Here is a 13,833-nt window from a genome sequence, read left to right as displayed (position 1 = left end):
TGAATTGAAGGAGATGTAAAAGTCTAACCTGAGAGGACAGCAGAGTCAGGGGAAGGCACTTTAAGGTTGAGGGAGATATGGTAAATTTGGACATTTTGTGGATAAGAAAGAAGCGGGTGGGTAGGAAGAGGGTGAAAATTAGAGAAGGGATGCTCTGGGGTACTGAGAGTTGTGCTAATCCAGGACCTCAGGCTATTATGTTAATTCATCTCAGGCTGGAGACCTGCAAGCTTTCCATGTTCTCAAAGAAGTCTGATCCAGGGCAAAGTCCGATTGCTTCCTTCCCTCCTGGTCTGAGCTCTGCAAGTTCCTGACTTGTATTTGGGTCTGAGCAATACATGTTTGGTCTTGTCCCAGTTGGAGTTCCAGTAAATTGCTGCTGGACTCAACCATTATCAGCTGGAAAGCTCCGTTGGTTCAGAGTACCAGGAACTGCAAGCTTCTTTTTGGTCTGGCCTGCCTTCTCTGGTTATCCCCCTCAAGACTAGACTGGATCTGAGACCCTGCTCCATTCCCAGGGTCAGGGCCATGCAACTGCTGCTTCCTTCTGAACTTACTCCTCTCTAGGTACACCATCCAGGGCCCACTACCCCTCCTCATCCTGGACCATCTCCCCAAGGCTCAGGTTCCCTCCTTAGGTAGCCTGGGTCAGTGACTGAGAACTCAGAAGTGAGTAACAGTTGCCAGTTGGCATCTATTCCAGTGGCCTGCATGGTGTCCTGATACTCTTTACTGGATCTGAGACCTTTTCTTACCCTGGTGAGGAGCTTCTTCTAGGGCTAGAATGATGCATGGGGCCATTTCTCTATGTGCACAAACCTTGCTTTCTGTCTCATTTTGCTGACCTGTGTGATTCAGGGTTATTGGGGGAGGGGGGGTTCCCCCTTGGATTTCCCAGACCAGAACATTTTTTAAAAGTTTGTGTGTAGGGATTGAGAAGTTCTTCCTGATTCTCTGCTATCTTAGCTCCTCCTTCCTCCCCTACCCCTGACTCTATTGATTTATTTTGGTTGACTGTACATATCTGTTACAAGGGAGGGCTTCTACAAGGGAGTGGATAGTAGGTTAGTGTGTAGTGATAGCTATGTCTCCAAAAAAGCATAAATAAAGGTTTCTTCTGCATGCACAGAATAAAAAACGATTAAGTATAGATGATAGAAATTAAGCAGTTTTGTTATTACCTTTTTGAATTTTATAAATGTGTGTATATCTCTATATCTATATATAGTATATCCTCCACATATATGTGTGCATACATATGCATATATGTGTATATATATATATACTATGGCTCATAATTATATAGCTCCTACTACGTGCCAAGCATTATGATAACTATTTCACAAATATTAATTTATCTGATCCTCACAACCATGAAGAATAGGTGTTATTATTATGCCAATTTTATAGATGAGGAAACTAAGGCAAACACATGTTTAAGTGATTTGCCTAGAGTCATGTTTCTAGTGTCTGAGACTAGAATATACACACACATACATATATACATATACACACATAAAAGTATATTTCTTAAAAATAAACTGTATATAAGTTCACAGTTTCTTATACAATTCTTTTTCTTATTCTAGGAATAAATAAATGTTGATGTTTGTTGATGATTGCTAAATTCACAATGAAAAAGGGGAAAAAATTAGAAAAGGTTTAGGAAGAGAAAACCAGAGGTAGAAATGGATGGGTATGAGACTATGGTCTGAGAGTAGAATTTCTGAATTCTAAATAAGAGTAAAGCTTTTCTGCATGATGATTAAATAAAAGGATATAAACTCCCCCTGTCTGTGGCTAAAGCGGAGTAAAGTTATGTATGGGAGTTGAAGAAATTGATGAACTAGAGGAGCTCCAGTGTTTGAGGGGGCATCAGAGCCAAAAATTCACACATACACACACACACCAAGTACGAGGGCACTTTGGAGTAGAGCAGAAGAATCCACCAGATACAAACCTTGAGAACTAGATACAAAACTTGAGAAAAGAGAGAGAATAACCTCATGGTTGACAGAAACCAGGATCTAAATGAATGAACCTTAAAGAGGATCCAAACAAAGGTTGCAAAGTGATAGTGGCGGAGGTTGGGTCTGGAAGTGACAGTGAGGGGTCAAGGGTGTCCCTACCTCTCCTCCTGGCCTAGGTATTTGGTAGGGCTGGGGGTTGGGGTAGGGTTGGAAAGATGAAAGAAGATACACCCACTATTAGAGAAGATGTTCAGAGATGCAGTGTCTTCCTGGTGTAAGGGTAGAGTCAGGTTTTGCACATAGGAGTCTATATGGTTCTGTACATATGGATACAAAACTATCTTTTCATCTAAAATATTTAAAACACACACACTTTCCAGATTATGTTCTTTAGTTTAAGCAGAGAGTCTGCCCAATCTCATAGACTCATAAACTTAGAGCTAGAAGAAACCTTAGAGACCATTAAATCTAAATCCCCTCATGGAAACTGAGGCTCAGAGAAGCTTTTACTTGCCTAAAGTCTCACAGTCAGTAAGTGCCCGAGGGTAGAATGTGAACCCAGGTCTTCTTGATTTCAAGTTTAGTGCCTCATCCAATAACCCCATATAGTATCTTTCATACTCATATGCCTTCTTTATCTACATGCCTACTGCTATATCCTAAATATAAACATTCAGATTATTGAGCCTGAGGCATACTTAGTGAAAGATCCTGAATCCTCAAAGAAAAATTTAATTGTATTCATTGTACTGTATTGAGTAAGAAGAGCTAATATATTTTAGAGTCATTTTACAGCAAGAAATTATCTGTTTAGGGGCAGCTAGGTGGCACAGTGGATAGAGCACCGGCCCTGGAGTCAGGAGTACCTGAGTTCAAATCCAGCCTCAGACACTTAACACTTACTAGCTGTGTGACCCTAGGCAAGTCGCTTAACCCCAATTGCCTCACTAAAAAACAAACCAAAACAGAAAAAAGAAATTATCTGTTTAGCTCTCAATTCACCAGAAATTTTATTTCATCCAAATATATGTCCTACATGGAACTTTTGCCATATGTGGAGAATATTCTTAATATTAAAATGTTATAATTCCCAATAAAAATATGTATTTCTTAAAATCCAGATAATAGAATCAATATTTAATATAATCAATCCACATTTTATACTTTAATTATATCAGTAATCTAACATTAGAAAGTAGTGATATTAGTTTACATTCTTGTCTTTCAACTGAGGCAAACAGGATTAAATGATTTGCCAGGGTCACACAACTAACTAGTAAGTGTCTGAGACTGGATTTGAACTCATGAAGATCAGTCTTCTAGATTCCAGGACTGGTACTTTATATACTGTACCACCTACGTGCCCTATCATAAGCTATACTTAATGTTAAAAGCTAAAGTTAACTTTCACAGATGGTAAATTTCCTCTATCAAGAATTCTCATTCTGTGTACATTGCCATTGGTTATCCTTCTGACAACCTTGATTGTGCTTTGCATGTTCTGGAATTTGCCATAACATCAGAACATAATTGATGCTATATCCTTTACATAGCTAATTCTGCTTCCATTATCAGAATATCTTGGAAACCTTCAACCAGAGCTTAGAGTAATAACATATAACACTGTTTGTACCAAAACACTAAGACAAAAAATGAATCGATTTCCTGATTTTTTTTTGGTCACACACACATAGGGAGGAGTTTCCAAAGCTCATATAAACTACTTGGGTTTTGTTTTTGTTTTTGTTTTGGGGGGGGGTTGGTTTGGGGTTTTGATTTTTTGTTTTGTTTTGTTTTGTTTTGTTTTGTTTTACAGGGCAATGAGGGCTCAGTGACTTGCCCAGGGTCACACAGCTAGTAAGTGTCAAGGGTCTAAGGCCGGATTTGAACTCAGGTCCTCCTGAATCCAGGGCTGGTGATAATCCACTGTACCACCTAGCTGCCCCCAAATAACCTACTTTTTTCCATGTAATCCAGTTCACAAACCATCCAAAGACATATACCTTCTTCTTCTTTTTTTTTTTTTTTTTTAGTGAGGCAATTGGGGTTAAGTGACTTGCCCAGGGTCACACAGCTAGTAAGTGTTAAGTGTCTGAGGCCGGATTTGAACTCAGGTACTCCTGACTCCAGGGCCGGTGCTCTATCCACTGCGCCACCTAGATGCCCCATATACCTTCATTTTTAAAGAACTCCAAGAATACTGTCTAGTCATCTTTGGCAGCCTGTTCTAAGGTTTAATCCCTCAAATAGTCAAAATGTTTATCTTAAAGACTAATATAATTCTCCTTTGGATACACTTTTAGCCCCTTTCTTCTTGTTTGGTCCTCACAGAGTAATAACAACCAACAATTAAAGTTTACAAAGTGTTTCCTTTCCAACAGCTCTGTGAGGTAGGGAGAAAAATACCATTTTACAATTTAAGAGACAGAGAGTTTAAGTTATTTATCCATAGTCACGGAGACAGCTTGGAAAGAGGGGTAAAAAGGCAGCCTGGGAGTCCAGAAGAAATAGCTATATCCTTTTTTTCCCCCCAGTGCAATGAGGGTTACATGACTTGCCCAGGGTCACACAGCTAGTGTCAAGTGTCTGAGGCTAGATTTGAACTCAGGTCCTCCTGAATCCAAGGCCAGTACTTTGTCCACTGCACCACCTAGCTGCCCTATCCTTTTTTTTGTGTAGTCTTTTTGCATATCCTTTTCAAGATCCACTTTGACCAACATACTGGCTGAATGACTCTGGGCAAAGCCACTTAAGAACCCCAGGGCCCCAGGTAACCCTCCAAGACTATCAGTTTTATAAAGTTGTTGATCTGCATTAATAGGGGCAGTTTTTTTAGTGAGAATTCTTTATGACAATGAAATCATGTGTTATAACCAAACAGCTGGTAAATGTCAGAGGCAAGATTTGAACCTCCTTACTTCAGAAGCTTCCCTCCCAACCTACCACCCAATATTTGATCTCAGCTTTGGGGAAAGTAGGGGTAAAAAGCTTCTCTTCATTACTCTTCTCATGATCATTCTGCATATTTGGGATGAACCAAAAGTTCACAGGTAGCTTTGGTGAGGATGGCTTAGAGACCCTTTCCTCACCCTATATTTGAACATGAATATATATCCATTCTTATGATGCCCTTTCAGTAGGACAATGGGAGCCATTCTCAAATCTTCTATTTTCCAAATAATCTAAGCTTCTTTAAGACACATTTATTGTCTCCTTAACATATTTTATAATTCTCGGAATCCTTTCCAAGTCTCTATATCTTTTTGGCTTATGGAGTCTGAAATTAGATCTCTGATTACTACTAAGTGATTTATTGCTGAGTTGTTATCAACTTCTGTTGGGACTACTGTTGCCTTTCCCTTTGGCTAAAGTTGGCAAAAAAGTTGTTTGGATTTTTTTGTCTTGAGCTCCCATGAGGTAAACTTAACACTTAATAGTATCTATTTGGTAGTTTTATGTTGGGGTTGCAGTATAAAAGCCAATCTAAAAATGTAATGGCAATTAGAAGTTGAAAACAAACATATACCCACATTTAGTGAAAAAAAATTATAAAGGCAGATGTTTTCATCCAGACTTAGGAGGAGAAAAAATAACACAGGGTTGACACCCACAACATTAAGTCCTTTAAAACTCTTCAGATCCATATTCCAATCCCATCTCTGGCACTTTTCACCTGTAGGACCTTGGGCAAATGATCTAACGTACTTGGACCTCCATTTCTTTTTTCTTTCTTTTTTTTTGGGGGGGGGCAATGAGGGTTAAGTGACTTGCCCAGGGTCACACAGCCAGTGTCAAGTGTCTGAGGCTATATTTGAACTCAGGTCCTCCTGGATCCAGGGCTGGTGCTTTATCCACTGTGCCACCTAGCTGCCCCCTACATTTCTTTAGCTATAAAATGAGGGTATTGAACTAGATAGTTTCTGAGGTCTTTTCTAGCTCTAAATCTGTGATTCAGTGATTCTATATAGGATCATCAAACTAAGTCAGCAAAGTCTGGATTTTGCAATAACATAACTATGACTGACTTTTTTTGGAGTTTGTATGGCACATCAAGTCCCTGGCTGAGTTCAAGGGAATTCACCCGACTAAATCACAGCCTAGAGTACTACAAGAACTAATAGAAGTGATTGCTGGGTCACTTTCATGATCTTGGAAAGATATTGAAGAATGGAGGGGGTAGCACAGAATTAGAGAAGAGCAAATCTCTCAATTTAAAAAAAAAGAGTAAGAAAGAAAAAAGAAGAGACGTTAGTCTGCAAACCATAGTTTGGTTATAATTCCTGGCAGAATTCCGAAATGTGTTATTAAAGGGATAATTACTGAACATCTAGAAAAGGAAACAGTGACCACAGAGTCAAAATGTCTTCTTGGAGGAAAAAAATCATGCCAAGCTAGTAGTATTTTTTTGTCATGGTTACATGGTTTACATGTTTGGTTACATGGTTACATGGTTACTGGTAGATCAGGGAAGTGCTATAGCTATAGTTTCCCAACTGTTTTTCTAAAATCTAGGTTAAGTGTCTCCTCCTACCATTTTGGAAAAGATGGAGATACATTGGCTAGATATTATTACATTACATGGATGTAAAATGGACTGGACTCATTTAATGTCCTGATTTGAAGATTAATCATTAATAGTCCATCCTTAGCTTGGAAAGAGGTGTCTCATGCCCCAGGGCTAGACATGACCTTATGCCACTTGACATTTTTATCATTGACTTCTATAAATGTCCCAATGACCTACTTATCAAATTTACACATGACACAAAATCAGGACAGTCAGTTAATACATTAATGACAATCAGGATTCAAAAAGGTTTTGACAAGCTAGACTACTGGGTTAAACTGGTTAAGATGAAATTTAATAGGAATAAATGTAAAGTATTACATGTGGGTTAAAAAAATTCACAAGTAAAAGATAAAGCATGGATAGAATTCAGTGTGCCTGAAATATACAAGCCTTGTGGTATAGTACTAGGTCAATTTGGGTTAATAATGTGGTATAACAAACTAAAAAGCTGTGATATTAGATTGCATTAAACCAAGTATGACTTCCAGAAAGAATGAGGTGATGATCCCATTGTATTTTGCCCTAGTCAAGCCACATGTGAGTATCATGCTGAGAGTCATATTGGGCTAGGTGCCATATTTTAGGAAGAATTAATAAGCTGGACAGCATCCAGAAAAGGGCAATCAGAATTGCTCAAAGCAGGAATTCTTAAATTAGGGTCTATGAACTTTATATATATTTATGTGTGTATATATCATATCATGTATTATATATATATATATTTGATAACTGTTTCAACATACTTTGTTTCTTTTGTAACTGTCTGCATTTTATTTTATTCATTTAAAATACTAATCAAAGAAGCTCATAGGCTTCACCAGACTGCCAAAGGGATCCATGACTCAAAATAAGTTTAAGGAAATCTGGCTTAAAGAAACTAGGGATGTTCAGCTTGGGGGAGGGAAGTCCTAAGGAGACTATGATGGTTGTCTTTAGGTATTTGGGGAGGCAGGTTATACTTGTTCTCTTTGGTCCCACGGAACAGAATTAAGAGCAATGGGTGGAAATTGCAATGAGGCAAATTAAGGCTTAACATAAGGGAGGAAAAACTTCCTAAAATTGAGAGCCATCCAATATGGACTGGGTTGTCATGTGCTTCCTCTGCATCGGAGGTCTTCAAGCAAAAGACTCAATGACCACTTATCAGGTATGTTAGAAGGATCCATGTTTAGCTATGGGCTAGAGTAGATGCCCACTAACAACTCTTTCAACTCTGAAATTCTGTGAAAGTTTCACTATGAAAGTCTATAGAACCAAAGTTTTTAAAAAGTGGTTCATTGATAAATACTATTTAAGGAGAATGGGTTAGGAGTTCAGTGTTGGTTTTTCATTAGAGTGCTTTTGGTCCCTTCATGTCATTTTTGCCAGAGGAATGTCTATTAGGGCACATCAGATTTACATCACAGAGCATCATGAAATGGATGTTGCTTAATCTATTCCTCTCCACAAAGAAATTTACTTACCACATATTGGCAAAACTGATAAAATTTGTATCATATTGGCAGCTAGATATCACAGTGGACAGAGGGCTAGTCTTGGAATTAGGAAGATTTGAGTTATAATTCTGCTTCATTATATTTGCCAGCTGTGTGATCCTTCTTGAGCAAGTTACCCTCTCTCTCAGCTTCAGTTTCTTCATCTGTAAATTGGAGGTAATTTTAGCACTTACCTCACAGGACTGTTGTGAGAATCAAATAAAATAATATCATGCACAGTTCTTTGCAAACCTTAAAGTGTGATCAAATGCTTGCTAGAAAGGAAGGAAGAAGGAGGGAAGGAAGGAAGAAATTTCTGGGTTAAAATTCAAGAATGTCAGCTGAATAGTATTAAAAAACATAATTAAAAATTAAGCTATGAACACAATTACAAAACACTTCACACAAATCAAATATGATCTAAATAATTGGAAAAATATCAATTACTCATGGATAAGCCAAGCCAACATAATAAAAATTATAATTCTACGTAAATTACTTGTTCAGTGCCATACCAATCAGATTACCTAAAAATTGTTTTATAGAGCTAGAAAAAATAATAAAATTCATCTGGAAAAACAAAAGGTCAAGAATATCAAGGGAACTAATGAAAAAATGCACAGGAAGGTGGGCTAGCTGTACCAAATCTGAAGCTTTACTATAAAGTGGCAGTTATCAAAACTATTTGGTACTGGCTAAGAAATAGAGTGGAGGATCAATGGAATAGATTAGGCACAGGAGACACAGTAGTAAGTGACTTTAGTAATGTACTGTTTGATAGACCCAAAGACTCCAGATTCTGGGATAGGAACTCAGTATTTGACAAAAACTGCTGGGAAAACTGGAAGAGAGTATGGCAGCAACTAGGCATAGACCAATATCTTAAACCTTATACTAAAATAAGGTCAAAATGCGTAGATGATTTAGACATAAAAGGTGGTAACATAGGTAAATTAGGAGAGGAAGGAATAGTTTACCTCTCAGATTTATGGAAAGGAGAACAGTTTATGACCAAACAAGAGATAGAGAATATTATGAAATGCAAAATGGATGATTTTGATTACATTAAATTAAAAGGTTTTTGTACAAACAGAAGCAATGGATCCAAAATTAGAAGGGAGATAGAAAGCTGGGAAACAATTTTTATAGCCAGTATTTCTGATAAAGGACTCATTTCTAAAATATATCAGGAACTAAATCAAATTTATGAGATTTTAAGTCATTCCCCAATTGAGAAATGGTCAAAGGATATGAAAAGCAGTTTTCTGATGAAGAAATCAAAGCTATCTATTACCATATAAAAAATGTTCTAAATCACTATTGATTAGAGAGATGCAAATTAAAACAACTCTGAGGTACCACCTCACACCTATCAGATTGGCTAATATGACAAAAAGGATAATATTAAATGTTGGAGAAATTGTGGAAAATTTGGAACACTAATGCATTGTTGGTGGAGCTGTGAACTGATCCAACCATTCTGGAGAGCAATCTGGAATTATCCCCAAAGGGCTATAAAGCTGTGCATACCCTTTGACCCATCAATACCACTACTGGGTCTTTTCCCCAAAGGGATCATAAAAAAGGGAAAAAGACCCACAGGTACAAAAATAGTTATAGCTGCTCTTTTTGTGGTGGCAAGGAATAGGAAATTGAGGGGTTGCCCATCAGTTGGGGAATGTCTGAACAAGTTGTGGCATATGAATGTAATGGAATACTATTGTGCTGTAAGAAACAATGAGCAGGCAGATTTCAGAGAAACCTGGAAGGATTTACATGAACTAATGCTGAGTGAGATGAGCAGAACCAGGAGAACATTGTACATAGTATCAACAACATTATGTATTGATCAACTGTGATAGACTTGACGCTTCTCAGCAATACAATGGTCCAAGATAGTTCCAAAAGACTCGTAATGGAAAATGTTCTCGAAATCCAGAAAAAAACAACTGTGCAATCTAGATGCAGATTTAACCATACTATTTCTATTGTTTTTGTTGTTATTTTCTTTTTTGAGGTTTTTCCTTTTTGCTCTGATTCTTCTTTCACAGCATGACTAATACAAAAATATGTTTAATGTGATTGTACATATATAATCTATATCAGATTACTTGCTGTCTTGGGGAGGGGGAAGGGAGGCAAGGGAGGGAGAAAATTTTGAAACTAGAAATCTTATAAAAACAAATGTTGAAAACTCCCTCTACATGTAACTGGAAAAATAATAAAATACTTTTATGGAAAAAATTAGGAAAAAAATTAAGGACTATTAGCAATTAACATTTCAAATAAACTATTAATTATATGCAAGTAGGTTATGCCTTGATGGTGGGACATTAGTGATAATTTATTGATAAAATTTTCTTGCATTTCAAAAGTATATTTATATTCTGTAAATATTTTACTTTCAGGAAATCAAGCACAACTACTGCTCTCCAATAGAAATGCTTCTTAGCAAGGCATGAAGCTAGATTTAAATGATCATTTTGTCTTTGGAATTCAAGTATAAGTATGAAAATGTTTCTGTAATTGAACAGAAATAGATGCATAAAGAAAAGGATGTTGTCCCAGATATAGAAACAGTTGTGCTTTTTAATATGGAGAATAATAACAAAGAGCCAGAAACCAATTGACATGGTTGAGATAGGAGAGAGAGGTAGAATTAGCACAATCAGGCTTTATGCTTTTTAAAAAATAGTTTGTTATTTTCATTCATAAATGAAATATATTTGTTTTCATCTTAATGCTAGTATTAATATTTAACATGCAGTTGAATAGGGGAAAACACATTTAATAAAAATAACACTCAAAGTGAGCTGCACTCATATTTCAATGGGAAGTTATGCCAGTGTTTACTTGCTCCTTTGTTAACAAAATGTTATAGTCAAAAAAAAAAAAAACCCTGATGTAGGAGTCACAATAACCTGGTTTCTAATCCTAGCTCTGCCAGTAACTCAATATGTGTCCTTGCACTTCCCCTGTCACCCTCAGTTTCCTCATTTGCAGAATGAGGAAGGTTGCACTAGTTAATCTCCAAAGTCCTTTCCAAATATTAAAGCCTATAATTCTAAGCTTTTCTAGAATGCAACATCCACCTATTTAGAATTTACCCAGTTAATAATTCTATTAAATGCCAAAAAGTAGTATCCCCTTAATGGGAGAAAAACTACTTACCTAGTTAGTGGCTTAAAAGCAAAGTTATCAAGCAAAACAACATTAAAAAAGTACTTTGTTCTAAATTGTTATAGACACAATAGCTAGAAAAGGGTTTAAATCTTTGCTCTATTACACATTTAATACCACTGTGTTATTTTCATTAAATGAGTCTTATTTCTCTCTGTCTCTATCTCTGTATGTCTGTCTCTATTTCCGTCTCGGTCTCTCCATCTTTCTTTCTGTCTCTGTCTCTCCCTGTCTCTGTCTTTCTCTCTAGGAGCAGAATTAAATTTATGAAAATGTGAACTTATATGATTAGCACAAATATTTAAGTATCAGGGAGGAAAATATGGCATCAGTCCTTTGCTGAGCAGCTTATATCATTACCCCAAAAGGAGAATAAGAGAAAAAAGAGTGAGGGTTATCAGAAATATACCACTCTCCAGGTTATGTCTCTTGCTGCCAGTGCCTGTTTGTAGGGCTACCCACAGCACGTGTTCAGGGGAAATCCTACTTGCTACTGATTGCCTGTAGGGTGGCTTTGAGGTGGTTAAGCCACTTCTTCCCTTTAGATGCAAACCTTGGGCAGAAGGAAAAAAGGCTTTGTCTGTCTTTTGAACTGGTTTATGTGAGTGGATAGAGTCATCCTTGAAGTCAAGTAGACTTGGGTTCAAGTGCTGAAACTAACACATACTAACTGTGACCCTGGACAATCACTGAACCTCATGGTTCTCTAGGCCAGTGGTGTCAAACCCAAATAGAAATGGGGATACGAATCTATTCATAAGGATTCCAGCTTATTGTTATTGTTGCTGCTATTGTGTTTAGTAGATTAGTTCTATCCAACTCTTCATGACCTCATTTGGGCTTTTCTTGGCAAGGACACTGAAGTAGTTTGCCATTTTCTTCTCCAGCTCATTTGACAGATGAAGAAACTGAGGCAAACAGGGTTAAATGACCTACCCAGGGTCACTCAGCTAGTGGCTGATATAATGTTATCCATGTTTTATGGGGGTTTTTTTTGTTAAATATTTTAATCTGATTTGGTCTGCAACAGGGAGTGTCTTGCATTATGGAGGCTACTTGTTTGAACACCTCTGCTCTACTCAATATTATAAATGGCAAAGAAGGGGTCAACCTACATTCGTAAGAGGGAGTTTACTTACCTATAACAATTAAATTCAAGGTCTAAACTCTATGTCCATGAAACAATTAATTTTTTAAAAAGGATCAATTTCCATATGCCTGTTTTTCTTTTTTGTTTGTTTGTTTTTTTTGTTTTGTTTGGTTTTGGTTTTTGGTGAGGCAATTGGGGTTAAGTGACTTGCCCAGGGTCACACAGCTAGTAAGTGTTAAGTGTCTGAGGCTGGATTTGAACTCAGGTCCTCCTGAGTCCAGGGCCGGTGCTCTATCCACTGCGCCACCTAGCTGCCCCCTGTTTTTCTTTAAAAGCAAACATTTCCCCGGATATTACTAGCTGTATGACCCTGGGCAAATCACTTAACCCCAATTGCCTTAAGCATCCAGGGCCATCTCCTGTAGTCCTGATAGCATATCTTCCCACTGGCCCCAGATGACTCTGGAGGAGAAAGTGAGGCTTTGTACAACTTGTATGACTTTGTACAACCCTTCCTCCCTTAAATCCAATTCACTGCAGGTCATGACACCTGTCATGGTCTTCTTTGACAATGAAGGACAAACAACAACAGCAACAATATTTTTGATGCAATGGTAAGCCTAAATATTATTACTTAACCTATGGATTACCTAAAGTTGCGTTTAGTTAGAATATGTTTTCTGATGTGAAACAGCTTGAGCAGTCTTAGTTTAGTGTTGTTCATATACAACTAGCTTCTTGTTATTTTTCAAGTGTGATTACTTGGGGGGGGTCTAGAAACACAGACTTTAGCATTAAACTGATGGAAATAAGAGAAATTGAATGGAAAACATAATCAATGTTAAAGCAAGGCAGTTTTGGTCTAGGCAGAATACCAAATTGTTAGAAAAAAAAACAGTGGAACAGTTTACATATGAAACTGAAAATTTCTTTTTTGTTTTCCAATAGGACCATTCCCTTGTACTCCTTTTTTATTCTGTTATACATTTACTCCATAGAGTTAAGAATAAATATGTGGTTGGTTATCCTTTTCCTAAAACTTATTTGTGGTTTTTTGTGACGTTCATTTTTATGCAAATCACTACAGTTTCCTGTAGTTCTGGTTTTTAGGAGTTGTCAACATACGACATCTATGAATTCTAGATCTTTCGTTTCTGAAGAAAAATCAAATAAGTAGCAGAGACAGTGCAATCACTTTAATCATTACCTTATTTTGGTCAAGTGGTCATATGCTATGTTATGATGACCCTTTTGATCACTCTTTACCAAACCAATTATTGTCTTAACCATTGGAAAAGAACCATGGCATGGATAATACCAGCCACTATGAAATGCAACTACATTCGTGTTTGGTTTGGTAATGCATTCAATATAAGAAATTTTGGCAATATTATCTTCCTGGTTATTGTTTGACACGTCATTTTCTGCTTGTGCACTTTCCTCTTCTCCTGCTTTTCAGAAAGATACAATGTAAATGTTGTTGAGAAGAAATCACCCTAAGCTCCATCCAAAACCATCATTCTTAATCAGTCAATTAATAAACATTTA

At 37.1% G+C, this 13,833-nt stretch overlaps 1 protein-coding gene across 1 annotated transcript in view; it reads left to right on the top strand.

Annotated features, from left to right (window-relative positions):
• Positions 1–13,833, top strand: part of IL20RA (interleukin 20 receptor subunit alpha) — a 56,094-nt gene that overhangs the window by 4,331 nt on the left and 37,930 nt on the right. The window lies entirely within an intron of this gene.

This window comes from Dromiciops gliroides, chromosome 4, assembly GCF_019393635.1.
Source record: "Dromiciops gliroides isolate mDroGli1 chromosome 4, mDroGli1.pri, whole genome shotgun sequence".
NCBI lineage: Eukaryota > Metazoa > Chordata > Mammalia > Microbiotheria > Microbiotheriidae > Dromiciops > Dromiciops gliroides.
The sequence above is the reverse complement of the archived record's forward strand: the minus strand, read 5'-3'. Positions and strand labels throughout refer to the sequence as shown.